This window comes from Neophocaena asiaeorientalis, unplaced genomic scaffold, assembly GCF_003031525.2.
Source record: "Neophocaena asiaeorientalis asiaeorientalis breed wild unplaced genomic scaffold, Neophocaena_asiaeorientalis_V1.1 scaffold146, whole genome shotgun sequence".
Classification (NCBI taxonomy): Eukaryota; Metazoa; Chordata; class Mammalia; order Artiodactyla; family Phocoenidae; genus Neophocaena; species Neophocaena asiaeorientalis.
This window is the reverse complement of record NW_020172676.1, coordinates 2,270,598-2,292,879: the sequence shown is the minus strand read 5'-3', so window position 1 is coordinate 2,292,879 and position 22,282 is coordinate 2,270,598. Positions and strand designations below refer to the sequence as shown.

General features: G+C 41.5%; 1 protein-coding gene and 1 long non-coding RNA gene across 14 annotated transcripts in view; one reads left to right on the top strand and one right to left on the bottom strand.

Annotated features, from left to right (window-relative positions):
- The window catches only part of PAM (peptidylglycine alpha-amidating monooxygenase), a 280,942-nt gene extending 264,850 nt beyond the window's left edge, over positions 1–16,092 (bottom strand). For 9 of the 13 annotated variants that reach the window (XM_024739683.1, XM_024739686.1, XM_024739681.1 and 6 more), the window contains exon 1: positions 15,932–16,091. The gene's annotated coding sequence lies outside the window, so the exon portion shown is untranslated. Of the gene's footprint in view, positions 1–15,931 lie in introns of all 13 variants that reach the window. The other 4 variants (XM_024739687.1, XM_024739688.1, XM_024739689.1 and 1 more) reach the window with 2 other exon arrangements.
- A 1,315-nt stretch (positions 16,093–17,407) lies between these two features.
- On the top strand, positions 17,408–18,449 carry LOC112396129 (uncharacterized). Its single transcript, XR_003002503.1, has 3 exons — positions 17,408–17,483; positions 17,986–18,174; positions 18,346–18,449. It is a non-coding gene; the product is annotated as an uncharacterized LOC112396129 (long non-coding RNA).
- Positions 18,450–22,282: the final 3,833 nt, after the last annotated feature.

Genomic DNA, 22,282 nt, shown 5'->3' with positions numbered 1-22,282 from the left:
ACATATTGTTGCAGCAAGATGAACCCAGGAAGTCTGATTCTACACCCTAAGCTCAGGGCCAAGACCAGGGTGAAGTCTACACTTAAACACTGACACCAAAGGGAATAAAACAGCTTTTCATGTTTTATCAAGTAACACCCATTAAAACTGGTATTCCTGAAGTTCTATTACTCTGAACTATCAAACTACACGTTAAAATGATTACTACCAAGTTATGTAACATATTTATTTTAAAAGACTTTTTTTAAAGGTTTTTGGTTTGTTTTTTGCAGTACGCAGGCGTCTCACTGTTGTGGCCTCTCCCGTTGCGGAGCACAGGCTCCGGACGCGCAGGCTCAGTGGCCACGGCTCACTGGCCCAGCCTCTCCGCGGCATGTGGGATCTTCCCGGACCGGGGCATGAACCCATGTCCCCTGCATCGGCAGGCGGACTCCCAACCACTGCACCACCAGGGGAGCCCAAGACTTTTTTTTAGGTTGAACCATATGAAACTACAGATATTCAAAGGTTTATAATACATTAATATCATGAAATCAAAAGGCAGATGCAGATTAAACAAAATCCATCCTGAGTATGGATGAGCCCAAAATTGAGGTTACTTTCAGCAAAATGACATATCTGTCACATAAATTAATGTAACTACTTGAATTTTTATTGGCTGAATAGTTTTGTTGGCATTTAATTTGTAAATTTGCATTATTTTATAACGACTTAAGTGCTATAAACTGACGTTTATTCTGCATTGGAATGTATTTATGTAACATTATGACAAACATAATTAAGTCAAACTGGAAGTAAGGGAGGATGTTTTCCTTGGAAAAGGAACTACATATTTCCAAATTTGAGGACACTGTGTATATCTCGTGAACTTCATAAGCATCCTAGCACATAATTTTCAGAAAAAATAAATCAATCTATTTCTGCTCTATCTTATAAACTTGGTGTTGATGGGCAACGGCAGAGCACAACCATCAGGATGAGGGGGATGGCAACAGAAAGACCATTTTCACAAGCCTTCACATTCAAAACAAAGCGCTTCACCTCTGTGCCTCAGTTTTCTCTTCTGTAAAACAGGGATAATGGTTTACACTGCAGGGTTATAGAAAGCAACAGAGGTACTCTAGGTAAAGTACATAACGTATAATAATAAATATACCTAATATTTACTGAGCAGTTGACCAAGTAGCAGGCATTTTGTATGCATTTTTATGCATATAACATTTTATACACATCACCTCAAAGAATAATTAGAACCACCACACTCCATGAAAATCCCTTGTTTTAAAGAAGAAAAAGCCAAGGCACTGAGACAGTCAGTCATTTGCCCAAGGTCACACAGCTAGTAAGAGGCAGAGCCAAGACTTGCCCGTAATGTCTAACACTAGGAAGCTGGTTTCCTTCTCCTCCATACAAAACTACCTCAATAAATGGAAGCAATTATTATGATATTGCTGTCTATAGTTTACCAGAATGAGAACACATCAACGTTTCTTCTTTTAAACCCAGCCACAGACCTTCTAGTGCACTGCAGCCTCTGAGGGGTACCTGAGCCACTCAGGTCATAAAACTTTCCGGAATGTTATTTTCCAATTGGTGTTAGGCTTCTCTCTATAAAATCTGGGGCATACAGTGTAACTTTCTTTTTGAAAGGCTTCAAAATTCTAGCTGACAGCAGTATAAACATCAATTTCCTCTTCTCAGGATGCTAAAGGGTCCCTCCCCCAGTCTTTCCTCCCTTTGTGTTCCTTAGTTGAAAACTCTAGACTAAGCCACTAGGCCTAAGTACACAGTGCTCGTGGGAAGGAGCCAGAAACATCACCAGCAAGTATGCTGTATAGATGAAAAACTGCTTGGTTAACATTACACAGTGGTGAGACTAAACCCCAGAAAGGCTATGCTTTAAAAGATAAAACTGTTTTCTTCTTAACTTCTATGTTTCTCCTGCTTAGAATGGAGCAAAAATGACAAAGATTTTCAATTTCATTCCCAACTGGCAAATGGATTTAATTAAATGAGTATTATAATAGAATGATAATTTTTAGAAATGGGCAAAATAGTTATTAGGTGATATAGCTCCCAACCTCCCTCAAACCTTACACCCTGGAATCAAGCATACACTGTACCGAAAAATAAAGTTTTTAAATTGCTACAGGGCCTAACTCTTATGGAGAAAATCTAAAATAGCCACCAGCAATTTATAACTCCCGAGAAGTTTAACCAAAGCCCTGTAGCTTTTTTTCCACCTGCATAGCCGCAACCTTTAAATGGGTGCACTGTACAAAATACTTTATTACATGGACCTATTAAAATATTAGGTTTAAAAACAAATGGAAACCCCTTTAAGAACCAATGCAAGTGTTAGTGCGTCGGTGGGAAAAAAACATGAGAGAGACACTACTAATGCCATTTTTCAGAGACAGCGTTTGGGAAAATTATTAACTACTATTAAAATGTAGTTAGGTATGAATCAGAGTGGACAATATTAATAGCAGTAAATGATACAAATAAACATATTTATAGAACAGAAATGGACTCAGAGACATAGAAAACAAACTTATGGTTACCAAAGCAGAAACAGGGGGAGGGACAGATTAGAAGTTTGGAATTAACAGATACATACTACTATATATAAAATAAACAAGGACGAACTGAATAGCACGGGGAACTGTACTCAGTGTCTTGTAATAACCTATAATGGAAAAGAATCTGGAAAAGAATATAACACTTTGCTACACACCTGAAACTAACACAACACTGTAAATCAACTATACTTCAATAAAAAAAAAAATTAATAGCAGTCATTGCCATCACAGCAGTCGTAGCAGTAATAGGGATGGGGAAAAGCAGTAGACTGAGTGCTTGCTATATGCCAGACTCCATTCTAAGTGCATTAAATGATCATCTCATTTATTCCCAGGTGACACAGACCCCTAAGGCAGAGTCTGTGGATTCAAATCCTTGCCCCACTACTTAATACTCATGTGACCTTGGGCAAATTACTTTACCTCGTTTTCCTTATTTGTAAATGGAGATAACAGAAGTTACCTCACAGGGATGCTGTAAGAATCATATATGTTAAAAATATGTGACATGCTTAGAACAGTGCCTAGCCCATAATAAATACCATAAGGGCCAGTTTACTATTATTATTATTTGGTTTCAGAGATGAAGAAACTGAGGCATACAGAGGGTAAGTCACTTCTCCAAAGTCACACAGCTGGTAAATGTCAGACCTGGGGTTTGACCCCAAGTCTGTCTGACTCTCAAGGCCATACACTTAACCACTTCAAAAAAGTCCCTGTAGTTTTCAAGTATATATATATTTTTATATTCGGATCTCAGGAAAATGTGTAGGGAATTCACCAAATAGGGTAAATGGTATCACTGAGGTTATGACTGTCCTGGAACCTAGTAGCTAAGCACCCGCAGGGTCCAACACCTCCACCGGATGCTGACATTACACAAAACACCAGATGGTCCCAGGTGTGGTCTGAGTTCATGTTTTAGGGAGAAAGAACATACATATAAATATTTTAACTTGGAACAACAATGGAAGATTGCAAAACCAAAAACAGCAAAAAGAACATTTAAAATGGTCAGAAACAAGGTCTTTCCAGACTCCAGGAATAAATACACTTTTAAAATGTCCTGCCCTAACTGTCCCCCCACCTCACTGCCTCGCCCTTCAGCCCATGAAGTTTTCTATCTGATACACTCTCTCTTCAACACCTTTCTTGGTTGCTATTATCACTTCAGTAACTATTTTGACCTTCTGGTATTTATGTTTTGGAGGGAAAATATTTGTCAAAAAACTTTACTTAAGAACAAGGAAGAATCAAACTTTGCAGATGATGATGATGAAGTAGCAACAAATTTAATCTCCTGTCCATTATTTTATCCTTTTCATGTAACTCTTTCACTCTTTTATAGTTTCAGAAAGAAGGTATCCTGTTAGATTTGGAAGAGTAAGATCAAAATCTTTTTTTCTCCAGGTAATACCTACTTGATAAGACACCAAGAAGAAATTTATTTCTATAATAACACTGAAACCTGGAATTCATTGTCTTTGACTTTAAATTTTTTTTTCACAAAAAAACTATAAGCAGAAATAACAATTTATGGCTGTTTTTTCCTTTAGTGAAAATCTCAATGCAGCAATAATAATGAAGTAAATTAATGGAAGTGCAACAATTAAAAACCTTCTCTATCATGTAGTTTTTTGGAATATGGGAGCTGTGCTCTTCTGGTTGACAAAAAATAGCCACTTTTCAGGTAAAGGTCAAGTATTCAATTTCTATTCACTGAGTCTGAATGACTTCCTACAATAAGCTTCTCAGATGTGATCTATGTGCCAGACTGTTAGGAAACAAAAAATGGTTATAAACTTTTAAATTGGTCAGCCAGGTACACAGGAAAATACCACCACACCAGCTTCAGGTGCCTTCCTCAATGTCCCTAGAGCAAAGGCTGTCCTAAATGACAATAAGAGAGCATATGAAGATTAACACAGGTTCACCAAATAAAATGTAACATCCTCATGTCAAATCTGATAAAACTCTAGTAGGGATATACTTTGGTATTTGCCAACATCAACTGGTAACAATGTATCAAATTCTCCCCTGCACTATCAAAAAATAACAAAACAACAGTAACAACAACAAAAAAAAAACTGATGAGAAAAAAATACATCAGTGAGATTTTTAAGTCTAAGAGAGGAATGAGTTTTATCAACAAGGCTGGGGCACCGGATAGGAGAAGAACAACAGACCTTTCTGGGCATTTAGCAGAGAAGGGTCAGTCTGTCATAGGACCACATGTGGCCTTCCAGAAAGTCAAAGAGAAGCATACTGGGCCAAAAAAAAAAAATCAATTGAAACAATAAAATTTTTCACAAAAAAGTTCACATAAAGATTATATGAATAAGCACATGCACTGCATATTTTTTCCATTCATATCAGTACAAGAACTGAATGTACTATTACAATTTGGAAGAAAAGTTACTGGGTTCTTTTTGTTCCTTCTCTTGGCTGGCCCTCTATGCTCTAATTTAAACCAATTTGAAATTAACAGGACTTGCAGAACTCTGAAATAAGTATTTATGAATGTTCAGATTTCACACATATTTTTTACCAAGTATTTCATTTATTTTGCCCTACATCATACAGGAAACTAGCTCTTCCATACCTAATTCATCTCTGTGAGTCATTCTAGTAATACAGAGCTAATTCACCAAGTTTGTGACTTCCCTTTCTTGTATGTATATTGAATCATGTTAATATGGGTTGAATTCTGTTCTGTAAAAAGATTAAAGTCTTAATTTCTAGTACTTGTGAATGTGACCTTATTTGGAAATAGGGTCTATGGAGATGATCAAGTTAAGATTAGGTCACAAGGGTGGCCTACAATCCAATGACTGTGCCCTTATCAAAACAGGAAACATGGACACAGTGACATAGAAGAAAGGCAATGTGAAGACACAGGGTGAGTTCCATTTACAAGCCAAGGAATGCCTGGAGCTACCAGAAGCCAAGAGAGAGCAGGAAAACAGATTCTCCCTCACAGCCCTCAGAAGGAACCAGCCCTGCCAATATGTTGATTCAGAGCCTCCAGAGCTATGAGACAATAAACTTCTGTTGTTTAAGCCACCTAGTTTGTGGCATTTTCTTACAGCAGCCCTGGGAGACTAACACACATGCCATGGATTGAGTTGTCCCCAGCTTGCAGAATGTGGATGGAAGCTCGAGACACCTCACAGAACTCCTGCAGCACACATAATTCCACGCTGGTGGGAACTGGTGTGAAAAACCTGCAATTTAGATGAGGATATGAAATATGCCCATCAAAAATATTTTAAAATGTCTTGCATGTATTTAAAACACATTTTCCACTTTTTACTTCATTTGCTCCTTACAACCACACTGGGGAAGAAACAGGGGAGTGGACAGGGAAACTGAACCTCTGTCAGGTGAATGCTCTGGCCAATGTCACATATACACATAGCAGAGCTGGTAGTAGTGCCAATTTTTTTCTAGGAAGAAAGAATATGATCCTAAATAACTTAATTTGGAACAATGGTGGCACTTTTAAGCAGTGCATTTTCAAGTGACACAAGGAAGGAAGAAAAAAATGACATCACACAGACTGAGTAGGCTGAGGGGCTCAGTGATCCAGGTAAGGTGGAATAAATCAAAAGAAACTAGTAGAAAAGGTAACACTTCACTTGTGAACCTGGTCTTGAAGGAAGAGACGGAAACAGACTAATAGGAAGGAAATAGGCATCATGGTGAATAAACGTAACACCAAGGAGAAAAACAATAAATTATGTGAAAGGTCTAAACAAACACTGGAGGACAGCCTTCAACTGCCTAAGCGAGAAGTCCAGAGAGGGTTGCAATGGGAAGTGGTCTTAAAGCAGGAGAGGAGCCCTCCCACTGAGCTGACTGAAGAGTCACCACTGACAGGACAGACATGCAAATATCACCATCAGGTTTTTAGCAAGGTGTGAAGAGGAAGCTGCTCCAATAGCAGTGTTAAAAACAGGTTAGGGGCCAAGCAACCTGGGATTGTGTGGCTTATGACTGAAGAGAATATAATGAGCCTATTAAGCTGTTTTAAGTTTCAAGTATTGGCAAGGCATCCTCGACATCTGTCTTTCTTCCCTCCTCCCATATTTCTATATATATTGACCTCCTTGGTATTCTTGGAAGGTGAGGGGTCCCTCTTCCAGCCTCAAACCCTTGTACTTGTTGTTCCCTCTGCATGGTAGACGATTTTTTGCATGGTTAGCTCCCCCACTTCATTTGGGTCTTTGCTGAAATGCCACCTCTTCAAAAATGTCTTTCTTGACCACCCTATATGAGGACTCTCCTGTCATTCTCCATTCCCTTGTACAGCTTCATTTTTCTTTATAGGACTTATTATTATCTGAAATTATATTTATTTTTTATTTCCTATTAGCTGTCATTCCTATTAATATGTAAACTCCGTTGGTACAGGGATCTTGTATATCTTGGTCATAGCTATATTCCCAGAGCTTGGCACAGAGTTTGGCATAAAGTTTAAAACTCACTAAATATTTGTTGAATGAATAAAAAATAATCCCATCTTATTCCCAAGTATAATTGATGTTATCCCCTAAAACACTTTTTAACCTATTTTCACTGCCACTTTCCAGTATACACAACAGGCTTAGTACATCCTGTCATTCTACTTGGATTAATGCAGAAGCCGCCTAACATCTCCCCACTGCCAACCTGGGCCCCTCTCCAATTCATTCCCCTACAGATGATCTTACCCATACACAATCTCATGGGGTCACCAGCCCCTACTTAAAACACAGTCCTTAGGATAAAGAACAAATTCTTGACTGGCCCCAGCCTAGGTGTCCAGCCTCATCTCATTCCATTCTCCCCTGAATTCTCCTCAGTTACTTGCTCTCACTCTGTTCCCTTCTGTTGCAGGGCCTCTGCACAAACTTCCTCTGCTGTGGGGAACGCCCTTCCTCCCACCCTCTCTCACATTCTCCTACTCATGCTTCTGCTATCAAGCAAGTGTCACTTCCCTGGGTTGCTGTTATACAAGCCCACAAAAGTATTGCTCTATTCAGAGCATTTATCTCTGTTTGTAACTATGTAATTGTTAATTGCTGTGCTTTTTAAAAAACTGATTAATGATTGTCTTTATCTTGGACTCTTCACTCCATGATAGCACAGACCATGAATGTTTTGCTCACTCTCAAATTTCTAGGGTCAAGAATAGTGCTTAGAACATGGCTTGGCACTGAATAAATATTTGTTGAATAAGTGAAAGAAGGTACCCTATTAGGAACCAAAAAGCTAGAAGTCAATATCAAATACACAGATATAAAAACGTTCCACAAACACTGAAGTAAAGCCAAAGACAAAGATATTAGTGAAAATCTGTAATAGGATGACAAGCTGCTGTTAAAAACAGGAGAGAGGGAAAGCCTAGGGCAATGCAAACTTTGAAATGGCAGTGACTGTAGACTGGAAAAGAATAGGAACAAGACAATCTGTTTCATTAAGGAACTAGAACCAGTTCAAACTTTGCTAAAACTACATAGTTATGATTTAGGTAATGACAGTAACTAGGTGAAAGGTTACATTTACATATCCTATTAACAACTCCTTGACTCATCAGTCTCTCTGGAAACATTTCACTATGCAAAGAAACCATTCAAACTTTCCTTCTGGGCATTTTCCTTTATAAAAATTTTCCCCAGAGTCCTTAGTCCCCTAGAAAATGTTTTAAAGACATTTCACTGTGGTCGATTAGGCATACAGTAATAGCTAAGTGAGGCAAGGGCCATGGAGGAAATGGCTTATAATAGAAAGTACCTACTTTGCTCCTGATTAAACTCACTCATGTGCAAGTTGAGAAATGTACACCCTAAAAAGTTCTCAGCACCACAGGAAATCACGGGTTAAAGGACAAGACCTAATTTGTGACCCTCAGTGTTACTGTTTTAATCACCTAACACTTCTAAATTCTCTGGGGAAAAGAGCTTATCAGTTTATTTTTATTTCCTTATTTCAGGCCTATTTTAAAATAAGATGTAATAATGACATGCATGAAAAGCAATCTGTCATTTCCTTTCATTTGAACCCATAAGTGACTCATGCAATAAACAGCAAGTCTCCTGCATTTGTTTCAACTGCACACTCCAGTTTTACTGGAGCCAGTTTTCGAAAGATGATTTACCACACCCGGTCTGAGAAGGGACAGCATGAAACTGGTGAAATTCTGATCTTCAGAAATACAACTGACAATCATTATTTCTAATTTCATGCTGTCTGCATGAAGAGAAGGGAGGCACAAGGAAATGCAAGCCTGAAGCACAAGTTAGGAACTGTGGCAAACCAAACAGAAAGAGAAAAATGAAAGCACAGTGAACAACTGATGTTACCACATTTAGGAAGACGAGGAGGGGAGAATGTAGGGGGGACAACCAAGCTTTTCCATCCCTACAGAAATAAGATATTTTTAATTCACAATTTAAAAAATAAGACATTTAGGGCTTCCCTGGTGGCGCAGGGTTGAGAGTCAGCTTGCCGATGCGGGGGACACGACTCCGTGCCCTGGTCCGGGAAGATCCCACACGCCGCGGAGCGGCTAGGCCTGTGAGCCATGGCCGCTGAGCCTGCACGTCCGGAGCCTGTGCTCCGCAATGGGAGAGGCCACAACAGTGAGAGGCCCACGTACCGCAAAATAAATAAATTAATTAATTAAATAAAAAATAAGACATTTAGAAAAGTATAATAGCATTAAAACACTAAATGGAGTAAAACCTCACTGAGTGAGACATTTATGTAAGGGACTCTACATTGGTACAAACCCTAATAGCACCTGACCTTGGCTCTCCCAAAAGTTACTGAAACTTGAGAAGGATTATCTGTGTAAATAAGGGTTTGTTGATGCAATTAGTATCGTTAACAAGAGGTAAACGTGGGCTTCCCTGGTGGCGCAGTGGTTAAGAATCCGCCTGCCAATGCAGAGGACACAGGTTCGAGCCCTGGTCTGGGAAGATCCCACATGCCGCGGGGCAACTAAGCCCGTGAACCACAACTACTGAGCCTGCGCTCTAGAACCCGTGAGCCAGAACTACTGAGCCTGCGTGCCACAACTACTGAAGCCCACACGCCTACAGCCTGTGCTCCACAACAAGAGAAGCCACCGTAGTGAGAAGCCCACGCACCGCAACGAAGAGTAGCCCCGCTCACCGCAACTAGAGAAAGCCCGCACGCAGCAACAAAGACCCAATGCAACCAAAGATAAATAATAAAATAAATGTTTTTAAAAAGGAGGTAAATGTATAACCCACATAAGTTTTCTTTAAACACTCTAATAAAAGCCTCCAGTTACATGCAAACAATCATCATTCTACTTCAAAATTAACATATCTCTTTATAAAAACTTTCTTCAAAACAGTTCTACAAGGTAACAGGTTTAGCAGGTTCTGGGTTATGCATGTAAGCACTTAAAACTAATAAGTTCAATCTTTAAAATATTCTAAAACTTAGATTTTTAAAAATATGAATAGTCTTCATATAAGTAAAATTTTACCACACTACAAATAGGTACTATTTTGAAGCAAATTTCTTCCAGCATAGGTAAATGAAATTTGTAATATCTGAAATTTCTGAAAAGGCATTTTTACCCATGGAAATAGCAGGTGGTAGTATGATTCTTCTATAAGGGCCTCTGTGTTTATTGTTTAACATTTCTACCACTGTCCTTTGTTTTGCTTATGTTGTAATGACAGGACTAGCAGTCAACTGCACACTCAATGCAGGTAAAAAAACTGTCCTTTGCGGCTGCAGCAGCTGTTGGCTGGGCTGACAGAAATACAGAATGACAGAAAGAACACTGTGCTTTCATTTTCCAGTACTTGTGGTCCATGCCCTCCTCAAAATGAGCTTCCTCCAACGGATAGGGAAGCAGGGATCTACTGCTTTTATTGTTTCTTGGCATCCTCCCCCATCTCTGCTGTGCCACTTCAGGTTGTGCTTTACAGTACTACTGTGTTTTGCTGGGTTTGGAGTTTGATTTTTGGTTTTTCTTTTGACTCCAGTTCCTTCTTTTATTGAGGCCGTCCTCTTAAACTCCCTGAGCAAGAGCCATGTGGAAATCTTGTTCTTATCCTCCATCCTTTATGTGAGTGCAGGCAGCACAGCTGGGTTGCAGCAGGCGCTGCCTGGGTGCTTTTGGACTGGCTGTGTTGCAGAACCTCGCTGCAAATGTGCCAATCTTGTCCTTCTATGTTAAGCATGGCTAGTAGATGAAGCTGAAGACAGTGCTCAGAAGTTCAAGCTCCTTTTAGCACAGATCCCTATCTCACGGTCACACATGATTTTGAAGAATGCCATATATCTGGAGAACTTATGCTGCCACATGGCTCCAGTCTCCAAGTTGACATTGCAGATAATTCTCTACTTTTTTTTCCCCCAGCAGGTGTGAACTAAATACTGTACTAACTATTCAAACTGAAATATTTCCTTTGTATGAAAAAACCCCGATGAACCTAACACAAAAACAAGCATCATTTGTATGCTGTCATAATCAACAACTTCTGCCTCTACTCATCCAAGAAGACAAAAAATCTGAAGCTTTAAACCAACAACATCCAACAGAACTTTCTGCGATGATGGAAATGTTCTGTGTCTGCTCTACCCACTATAGTAGCCACCTGCCACATGTGGCCATTAAGCATTTGAAATGTGGCTAGTGTGACTGAGGAAGTAACATTTTTTATCTTAATTAATTGAAACAAATCTAAACAATGTGGCTAGTGGCTAAACTGGTGGCTAGTGCTAACAAATAAGCACACCACAGCTTCATGGATGCTGGCACAAGGAATGAGATTCCTAGGTCAGAGACAGAGGATTACATTACTCACAGAAAAAGCAGTAGCAGAAGTATTAGCATAGCATACCTACACACCAAATGATTTGCATTAGAGAAGTGGACCCCTGAGCTTAGAGTACCAAATCTTTTACAATGGACAGTAAACCTACCTGCCCTTTGCTCCATAGAGAAAGGCTACCTCTATCTTCCATAGCTATCTGCTATATAAAAGTCCTTGAAAAGATAGTCTGGAATGAAAACAGTCAGTACCTCTGCTCACAAGACGTGCAGAAACATGAGTGACTAATGGAGAATTATCTCCCAACAGTGGAAGTTCATACACATGTCTGAAATCTACCCATCTCTCTCCAACCTGCTTGAATACCCTGTTTCTAGACATATTTATTTCTTGCTAGGACCACTGCAATAGCTTCCTAAATGGTTATCACTATAGCCTCTTTCCAGGCATTTTCCATACAGTAGCCAGAAGGTATCAATACCTTGTAAACACAAATCTAAGCATGCCACTCTTGTTTCAGTCTTTTATGTCATCCATTGCTCTTAGGATCAAGCCAACCCTCCTTGGCAAGTGCCACAAGGCCCTGAATGATGTGGCTCTGCCCCTACCTGTGGGCTCTTCCCTTACTTCTTCTCCTAAGATGCATTCCTATAGCCACACTAAACTTCTTTCATTTCCTAAAATACAGGTCATAAAGTACTGGCTCTGGGTTGAACACCAACTACAAAATGCATCTGGTTTTTGGCCCACACAATAGTTTTAAAAGTATTTGGGCCATTTCACATTTATGAAATATGAATTTTAAGCTTCTCTTAAAAAAAAATCAGGGCATCTGGCAGCACTTGGGCTGCATCCCAACCTGACAACGCTTGGTTGGAGCTGAGTATCTACTGTTCCCTTTAGACAAAGCCTGGGTTCTCCAGTTGCCACACCTCTCTCTCCAGCTCTCACTTATTTATTCTTTTACATTATCTACCTGAGTTCCATTCTAAACATCATGCTCTGTTCCCCTTGGTCTGGAACACTCTTCAGTCCTCCAACTTCTTCAGTTGCTCACTATCACTCATTCTTAGTGTATTCATGGGAAGTCTTCCCTGACCACAACCAACCCCAGTTAGGATGCGACACACTGTATGACACCATCCCATCCCACCTTCTGTGGTTCACTGCATTACTCCACACACAAATCACATAAGATTATAAATTTCTGTTTACAAATCTATATCCCTCCCCAGACTTTTAGACCATAAGAGAGTGACTACGACCGTCTTGTATCCCACTGTATGCCACTGCCTAGGAAAAGGCCCAACATAGTAGGAGCTCAATAAACACTTGTTAAATAAATTAACAAAGCCATTGGGAATGGCTAATTCAAAATACTGAGAGTGGTGCTATATGTATATTTTTACGCACTTATTTATTTTAAAACTTTGGACCTTTGCATTGTCATCCCCCTCCCCTCAGAAAACTGAAATAACTATTTGAGTTTCAGGCATGTATTAAGTAACAGGCAATGTGCTAAGCACTTCACATCAATTAGTTCATTTAATCCTTACAACCGTCCTTTGAGCTAAGTACTTCCTTTATTCCCACTCTGCAGATGAGGAAACTGAGAACTCGGGAGGTTAAGTAACTTACCCAGGGTTACACGACTAGTAAATGCCTGGCAGGACTCAAACCCATGCCCATCAGAACCCAAAGCCAAAATTCTTAACCATACACAATTTATACATGTGAGATTTTTAATGTGCCCTGGATGATAAGAGACCACACAGGGTAAGGAGAAACCAGAGAACTATTTTCAGGCAATTGAAATTATAGTTCTACTCCTGCCACTAGCTGTTCAACCTTGGATAAGATGAAGGTCTTATTCTCTACATCAGTACAGTAAATTGTAGGAGATAAAATGATGGAAACTTCTCTCACGAGACTTGAGAGCACAGGACACCACTACCAACTTTACGCAGAGCCCTTCTTTTCAGCTATTTGTATGTGATTTTCACAATTAGCTTTTACTGGCTAAAGGAATTAAAGGGGAAAAGAAAGTTCTTACACACACAAGAAGCTTTCTGGCTCGATATTCATGACTATTACACCAAACCACACAGTTCCAAGCAGTGACACAATCTTTAATCTCATTTCACAAATAGGAAAACAAATGTACTGAGCAATAAGGCCAAGTGTAAAGTTAACTTCATATCCCTCAGGCTGTCCCGAAACCTACCTAGCCTCACTGTGTGAGTTGAATCCAAGCTCTCAAAGCCAAGTACTGGTGGTATGTTAAGCCTATGAAATTCTACACATACCCTGCAGATGGATGAATTCTTCCTAGAAGCAGGAAAAGAATCAGAAATGTCACCGAGTCACATCAAATACAACCTAGTCTGGTCAATCTTTTCCATGTGGGATTCCTGACCATTCTTTGCACCAAGCCAAACTTTTTTAAGTGGTTTTCTTAAAAAAAAAAGTCTCACTAAGAATCTTGTAACTTTTTAAGCCAAATTTCCGGAATCAATCCAGGGCCCACCAGGCCATTAAGTGTTCAAGTTTCAGCTTATTCCATCTCTGTATTTTTTCTAGGCATTATGATATAATTTCCTTTCTCAAGGAGTTGAGAAAGAATTGTATATGGACACCATAAATTGACTTACTGACTAAAGTTAGAATTGAAATTTCTATAGCTTTTAACATTTGATTACTACTTCATACATACATGGATGCTTTTCTGAGCTTTCATTCTAAAAATACAGAATTCATTTTATTTCCAAGTATGCCTCCCATTTGATGATGTAGAAGCACCTGAAGTTTTATTTCAGAAAACACTGGCTTACCTAAACTTATTTTTTTCCAATCTATTAAGTATATTCACCAAACAGTGATCTTAAAGGGCCTTCAATGATGTATTCTTGACATCATTTTACTTGCCATATGTAGTTGCCAAAATACATGATGTTTATATAAAAATATGAAAAAAAATATTAGTCTCTAAGTTAGATTGGAAGTCCCTCTAGGGCAAGGAACATATTCTATATCTCTCTTTAAAAGCACATAGCACAATGCACTGCACAATACAGGAACTCATGAAATGCCTATTAAATCATGAATTCATGAAAGACAAGCCATAGCTATTTAACTTCAAGTCTAAAGCTGACTTTCTTAGGCCATTTACTTGTTTTCTTCATAAAGTGGTAAGAGTGGTGCTAACAATGCTTCTTGTGCCTGTGATTTTAAACTGAAAATTTACAAATGATAGGGCACAAGTAATTTGAGCTAAATATCTGAACTTACTTTACTAAAATAAAAGTCTACTTCCTGAACTGTTTAAATTAAAAGCAAACTTAAATTTGCACTTAAGATGGAAAAGAGGTTTTCAAGATTGGCAAACATCTGAAGCAAGCACAGTTCTTATTTCCAAAGACTTGTGCCAATAACGATCTTCTGCTATTTTAAATCCTATGACCACAGAAATATGTAAGGTCCTAGCTTTGTACATTGATTGGGTTGGGTGGGGAAGAGACGATTTCAATTCTGAACACTAATTATCAAATCCAGAAACACGAGTTTTTACCCTAACAAAGCTATTGGCCAAATCACCTAGAGAGACATAATTACATCTCAGCTGAAGGACCTGAACTCTGACGATTAGAATGAACACAGGACGTGCCATGAGGCACCTTCATAAGACCAGAGACCAGTGGCTCAAAATCAAGTAACACACCTAAGTGATCCCACTGGATCGTCACAACGACCCTCTGCGGCGGGCAAAGCAGACCCGCGTTTTACAGAACAGAACATAGGGTGTCCAAAGGGTCGCGACCAAGGCCACACAAATAGGAATGTGACTGAGAGCAGGCTTAAATCCCTATTTTCCAAGTATCCGAGTGGTGGTTACTTTCCATCCCGCCTCTGCTATCACCCAGCGTATTATACTCCACGGCAGGAAGGACCGCCGAGCTGGGCCAGGACTCGAGAGAAGAGGAGAGGAAATTGCCAGCGCTTCCCGGCACTCGCCGATACTCAGGCACCTCGGGTCGCTGCTCGGCTCCAGCCCAGCTCTACCCTCGCGGCGGCCCCCGCTGCGACCCGAAACTAGTCTCGGGGGCGGGTCTGGGAACCAGGGAGCCTTTCTCACTGGCACGGAGAGTTCTCCAAGTTGGGGGCAGAAAGGCCGAATGAACAATTTTACCCACAGGGTGAGGGCGCCAGGAGGAGTGCGAAGGTGAGGAGGACGGGAGGGTGACCCCTTTACCAACTGGCCTCGGCTGTGGTGGTGCTGAGGGGTGGTCAGGGAGGGGCTCGGGGAGTGCGAGGAAGGCTCAGTGCCCGAAATCCTCCCCGGCCGCGCCGCCGGATCCCCCGCGACTCCAGCAGCCTGGGAGGAAACCAACGACCGCCTCGGGCGCGGGGAAGCGGAGGGAGCTGAGACAGCAGGATCTCCGTCCCCGCCCAGCATCTGCCCAACTTCCCGAGCCCCCTTCAGCGCTCCCACCCCAGCCCTTGCCCTGCCCGCCAGCCGGCAGCAGACACGGCGGCGGCGGCAGCACCAACCTGCGCGGCTGCGAGCACAGTCCGAGACGGAAGCGGGAGCCTGCGGACGGCGGAGCGGCGGGCGGAGTTAGTTGGGAGGCTCCGGCCCCCTGGGCGGGGACAGGCCGAGCACGCGGCGGCCGCGACGGAGGCAGGAGCTCCCTCCTGGCGCACGCGGGGCCCAAGCGTGTCCGCCGCTCGCCCTCAGCTCCGGGGGACAGCTCCCAGTCCCTCCCCCGGGGCGGCTCCGCGATTCCTGGCCGCCCCCGAGCCCGCCCCGTGCTCGATGCCTCCGCTCCGCCCCTGCCCCCTCGCGCTCCCGGGCCGCGGGGGTTGGGAACGAGGTCCCCGCAGAGTCAGCTCCAGGTCGCGCGCAGCGTCCCAGGCTTTCCCTGCGGGGATCGCCGTCCTGGGTGTTCGGACTCACGAGCGGGCAGGAGGTGGCCAAGAGCTGGAACTCTCGCCCTGGGAAGGGGGTCAAGGCCCGGCCTGAAAGTCTCCTTTTTCTCCGCCCGAGTCCCTAAAAGCAGCCCTGCGAGGTGGCCACGCCGGCTGCCCGGAGAGAGGCCGAGGAAAATGTCGGACTCTCCCTCCGCCCAGCACGGGGCTGGGAGGACTTTTCCCGAGAGAATCGAGGATCCCTCCCTCCTGTTCCCGCCCAGGGTTAGGGACTCCGGCAAAGAAAGTATGCAGAACCGGCAAACGGGGCACCGGGGTTGAACCTGTGGAAAAAGTGCAATTTCTTTCACATGCACACGCCTGCCGGTCGCTGGAGTCAGGCCACCTCGCTCAGGTTTTCGCAGTGCTTCCGTGCCCGCACCCGAGGCCTGGCGCGGGGAACCTCCTTTCCTAGCTTGGTTTCCCACCTCTGCACATCTCTTTTTTCGAAACCCTTTTCATCCCGCAGTGCGCCCAACGCGCACACTCTGACCGCTTCTCCCCTAAACAGCATGCAGGGAACCCAGAAATCAACCCCCTCCCCGCCTCACCCCGAAGCAGGACAAAACTGGAAGCCAGGGATCTGGGATGTTCCAGTCGGAAGGGTTTCTACCCAAGTGGCTTGGTGCTGTGCATTACTGACCTCACACAAATTGATACGCCTTTAATTCAAGGGCAGGTGTTTGCCAGTGCCTTTACCTCCCCGAAGGTAACCTGTAGAGTGCGTTCACTGCCCCTTTTCCTTCCCAGCACCAGCCGCTTATCATCTTCCAAAGTCCTATCCTCCTTTCCCCAAACCTCTCCCATCCAGGTTCCCGACACAGATCCGCAGCGCAGTGAGCTCTGGTCTTTCCAGGCACTTTCTCCTTCTGGGACCCTCGGGTTGGGGGATGGAGGAAGACCAGACCTGGAGGAGGGATCTCGAAGAAGGTGAGGTAGAAGCCAGTGGAAGGCGAGGAAGAGAGTGAGAACAAACTAAGAGGGTGAGAGGCTGCATGAAGGAGGCAAAGCTCTCCAGCCATCGGGGAACTCCCAGGAAAGAAAATCCATTTCTCTATAGGGAAAACACCGATGCCTGTAGTGGATAGATTGCAAAATCTGGACCACCTCCCAAAAGAATTCTCAGCGAGCCATGGTGAGTCAAGGATAAACTTCAGGACTGGATAAACTTCAGGACTCAGAGCAGGCCTTCACCTGCCCCACTTCCCAAATTCCAGAGAAGGCTGATGACGTCGAGCTCTTGGCCAGTGATGAGAAATCCATCCTGTAAATGATGGGCACTGACAAGATGCAAGGAAACAGAGCTGAGTCAGTTTACAGCTCGTTGGGCTGTTCTTTTGTTTAGACACCATAAGACACTTATTCCTCTCCCCTGGCCTGCATTATTAACTAAAGCAAGCAGTTGGGACCCTCCCTTAAATAAGAAGTCACTCCTTGTGGGAAGGGAAGGAAAGGGGGATGGACAGGAGTCCTATGGCTGTGGTGGTCGTTATTTTTAAGATCAATTCTGTGCATTTTTATGTCAAGATAATTTTCCTGTTCAGTGGGCGACCACATTTTTACCTTAAAATGTAGGAGAACAGCTGGGATGACACATCCAACGTTACCTGATGGCAGCCTTCTCTCACACCCTCAAGGTCCTGGTGGGCACAGCAACAGCTTCAGCTGCGCTGACAGCCAATGTGCCTGAGGAAGCCACCGCCAAGCCTGGATGTCAGACATTACAGCCTTAGGGAGAACCAGTCTGTGTGTAGTCCAGCCACTGAAGGCTCAAGCTTAGCATGTACTTAGTGACGCCAGCCACCCCTACCATTTTGCATTCACAGGTAAGGAGAAGACTCCTTTCTCCTGGCCTCAGGGCTCCACCTCACCTGAGGTTGGCTGTGCACTCTGGAAGTGTCATTACAAAACCAGTCCTTAGTGTCCCAGTTTTTCTTTTGTAAAGACTACTTCCAATTTAATTGCAAAATCTCCTTTCCTTCCCTTATTTCCTCTAGTGCACAAAAGGCTAAGCCCTTGCAAGTTCAAGGGGCTAGAAGAGACCTGCCTGAATAAAGTTTCTCTTTCTCTTCTCACGAGAAGAAAAATCGTCTCTGAAATGAAACCTCATTAAACTTATATCCTTTCTGAATATGGTAATCCCTCTGTATCTATTAGTTATTTTAATTTTATATTCATGATAGAATCTTATTGCAAGAAGTATCTAGTCAGCTGATGGGGATAAAGAGCCCAGTTTCCCCTGGGAAAAATTCTGGTAGGAAAAAAAAAGAAAAGAAAAAATTGAGAGAGTTCATTTATAGGCAGCAGAATTGGTCTCAGGCAGTGTTAAAAGTAGGTGCAGATGGACACTCATCCATAAACCTCCCCTTTTCTCAGTTTCCCTTCACAGCAGCCTTGTTCACCTAACACTGCCAATTCTCCAAGCCAGTCCACCTCACACAAAAGTGTCAGAGTCTTGAGATGCTGTTGCCTACTAGTTTTTGTCTTGGAAAAGAGTGGCATTTTGAGCACAAGTAACAAGAGTAAAGGAAGCTCCATGGAGAATCTTTCTTTCTCGTACTCCTTATCTTTAGACTTTTCTGGTAGTCATTTCATTGTGAAGATGGGTCGAGGGGACAGAACTTAGCCTGGGCAATTTGAGGACCGTGCTGGCCTGTAGACTTCCCTGAAAAGAAATAAAAGTGCACCCTTCCTCATTACACAGCACTTCAAGTAATATCTAAGAGCTCCCAACTTTTACTGAGAACAGAAAGTTACATTCAAATAGTAGAATAAGCTTCAAATTGGTTATATCAAACAGTGAAATTTGCTTATGCACATTCAGAACGACAAGAGAAAATATTAATTTCAATTTACAAGTCGTCAATAAGCACCTTCTGGGCCACATAATGAATAGCCCCATGTTAAATCAGTAATATATGTTTCTTCTTTTGCAAATAAATTTTCCTCTGAAATATAGACATCTGTCATGGAGTCAATTATCTTGCATTGCATGTGCTATAAAAGCAAATAAAAGAAATAATATACTACAGTGTTTATTTGAAAGTGATCAGGAATACACAGCTCCATGCTGGCATGTCTTTAATTTCATGGTGTTAAGAAAAAACTATAGGAGTATGAAATAGCAAACCCTTTCCTACTTGTGTACTAATTCAATTACCTATCATGATATATACAGGAGGAAACATTTTTCCCATTAACTGACAGAAATATTATGGGACTATTTTCTTGTCTTCCTCTACTAACCCCTGTAGAACGTGAACATAAAGTCTCATTTGAAAACAAAGGGATCACCACACTCTGATCAGCTCTGGGGTGTGCAGAAGAACGAGGCTAGAAATGGCATTCTAAGTACATAGATTATTTAAATGAGTCTAGACCTTTAAGAAATTTATGCATCAAACAGACCTCAAGATGTGAAAAATGCAATAAGAGATAATTAGACCAACTCAAACTCCCTTGATGTAATGCCAGTGTGAAACCTTTCTCTCTCTTTTCTCAGGCAAACTCTCACTCTCCCTTCTTTCACTGAGTGATGCACATATAAATAAAATACCAAAATATTTTGCAGAAAGCTCTGCCAGATTAGGTACGCAGAGCCTTCTTGAATACCTCACATTACTTTATCTTGTGACACTTTAAAATAGACGAGAGAATTCCCTGGTGACGCAGTGGTTAAGAATCTGCCTGCCAATCCAGGGGACAAGGGTTTGATCCATCCCTGGCCCAGGAAGATCCCACATGCTGCGGAGCAACTAAGCTAGAGTATAGCTTAGTTGGCAGAGTATAAACACCTTGCAAATAAAAATAAAACCATACTTGTTTAATATGGTATTTAATATGAGCTCATCTACCTATTAGGTGCAGTATTTTACTTTTTTTAATTAAGAAAGTTGTTAATTTGTTTTGGCATGGTAAGTTTTTCCTACCAAATTATGTTCTCTCTACCTAGCTTTCTGGCTAAGATAGCAAGTCTGACTCACAATGAAAGTCCATGACCTCCTCTCATTTTGGTGGGTTTGTTACTAAAATCAAAGCCATAGATCACTGCAGAAAAACAGACTTTGGGGAAAGTGAATCTTATAAGTCTTAAATTCCCACAAGTAATACCCTTGAGCTATTAAACCATTCTCCAATTTAGCAGTTTAAAAACAGACATATGGTATAATTAATTATTTCTATAAAGTCCAAGGTTCAGAAACAAAATAACTACAAAGACAACCAGGATCATCAATTTTATGTAGATTCAGCACTAATGAAGAACCAAATGTTTGATTCTGAAAAGAGTGTTAAAATGCTGCCAGCAGTATCACATAAGTAGTTAAATACTTTGAATATGCTTGTGGACTGGAAATAAATCTGACCCCAAAGAGAATACATGATAGGTTTTATATATAATATTATAATGTAAGCTATAAAAACTTTCCCCATACACAATTTAGTATGATGGGATTAAGGAGGGGGGAGGTGGAATAGGGAGATATAAGAAGGAAATCAATTAATAGGAAATGGATTTATTGAAGAAGCTGAAGAGGCTAATAGTATTTGACTGGACAGTAGAGATTACAAGGTCAAGTAAAGTCTGAGTAAATACTGCTTTTCTCCACTGCCATTTTTGGAAAGGTTACTAGCAGAGTGAGAAGCTGGTATGGCAGAAACAAGGGCTACAATAGCCACTGAATCACTAGAAATTTCTGGAAATCACTGTCTCCAACAGTGCTCCACAAACTTTGATTTTTTTTTTTTAATGAGAAATTAAGTTAGGGAATTCCCTGGCAGTCCGGTGTTTAGGACTCCAAACTCTCACTGCTGAGAGCCCAGGTCCAGTCCCTGGTCAGAGAACTAAGATCCCACAAGCCAAAAAGAAAAAAAGAAATTAATTTCTTGCCAGATGGACTAATTTAATTTCTGATAAAAAGTGGAAATCCCACATATTTTTCAAGTGAAAAATATTTAGTTTTAGCACAGGTAGATGAAATTAGAAGGACTGATAAACTCTTCAAAGATATTTGAGTATATGATCTCAATTTTGTTGAATATGAAAAAAATCTATCATACTTTTCTGGACTTTCCAAAATAAGTACATAATACACTTATTGTTAGAAAAATGGTTATGTTATTTTTAAAAGGCGTAATCTCTATCCTTTGTCATAGCATTCTGTTTCTTTTCAGTGACTTGAAAACTGAAAATGAGGTACATTTGCTACACAGTTTTCTTTCTCATCATATTTGTATTTTATTTTCATTTTGCAGCTGTAGATTTGCATCTCTATTTAAGTTCTTAGTGGGATGGCATTGGAGATTTGGTTTCAATAAGAAAAAGCCCTAGATGTATAAAAAAATGACATAGATTTTCCAGTCATATTTAGAAGCAGAAGAAGACTACATAAGGGTGTTGAAAATTTTTGTTTTTAACATGTATTGGGAAAAAAAAAAAGCTTTTCAAAGTAGCCTACAAGAAGTCAGAATACCTGACTCTCATTATTGTGCATTTGTTGCTAAAGAGTTATGTGACACGCACATCATTTCTCCTCTCTGGGTCTCATTTTTTCCAATACATAGTGAGAGGTTGGCCTAGGGGACTGAAAATTTCTTTCAAAATTAACATGAGATTATTTTATGAAAAAAATACAAAAATTAATACAAGGAGATGCTTTGAGATTAGACCTCTATGTTTCTGAAATATTGATGGCTACAACAAATAACTTTTTAAATGCCAGTATTTTCTTGATGCTTGAGAAGCCAGGTACTATGCTGTTGCCTTTGTAGGAGGGTGCTATGCTGGGTGGATGCTCCAGTGGGCATTTATACTCTCCTGAGATAAAGGCCTGAATCTCCCGAAAGGACACCTGAGACACCGAATGCTTGAATACCTGAAGCAGGTATGGAGGAACCCGTCAAAGTGTACTCTGGTCAGTGGCAGCCACATTGATC